Source organism: Phalaenopsis equestris, unplaced genomic scaffold (assembly GCF_001263595.1).
Source record: "Phalaenopsis equestris unplaced genomic scaffold, ASM126359v1 Scaffold000002, whole genome shotgun sequence".
NCBI classification, from domain to species: Eukaryota; Viridiplantae; Streptophyta; class Magnoliopsida; order Asparagales; family Orchidaceae; genus Phalaenopsis; species Phalaenopsis equestris.
Window position 1 is genome coordinate 24,806,897 of NW_018164444.1, and position 555 is coordinate 24,807,451.

Genomic DNA, 555 nt, shown 5'->3' on the forward strand with positions numbered 1-555 from the left:
TTTTATTATTATTATTATTATCATTATTATTATTATTATTATTATTATTATTATTATTATTATTTATTTTGGATGAATGTTTCAATAAAAGCTGATAGTTAAAAACTGAACTCCATTAGCCACAATCCAACAAAAAATGACCGCAGAGGAAGGAAGGGTAAACCTCATCTACCAAACTATTCCTATTGGAACACATCCGATTACAGAACTTTATTGACCAAAAGTCGATGAAGGAACATATTCCTGATCACAACAAGGATGGAGCTCAGCCATCACACGTGCGACTTCCGGCACACACGTTTCTGCCCCTCCCCCTTGTCATTGACGCCCCCTCTTTATTTCCTATATAAACAAACTCCCCAGCCGGAAAACACCATTGCCAAGCTCCTCTCTCTCTCTCTCTCTCTCTCTCTCTCACTTCGTCTATTTCTTCCTGTTAGTGAATAGCAGTTATTTCTTAGAAAGGTAAAATGCTTCACATAATGTGAATTACTTTTTACTCAGTATAGAATGTATTCTTCTATATATAATATGAATATATATATATATATATAT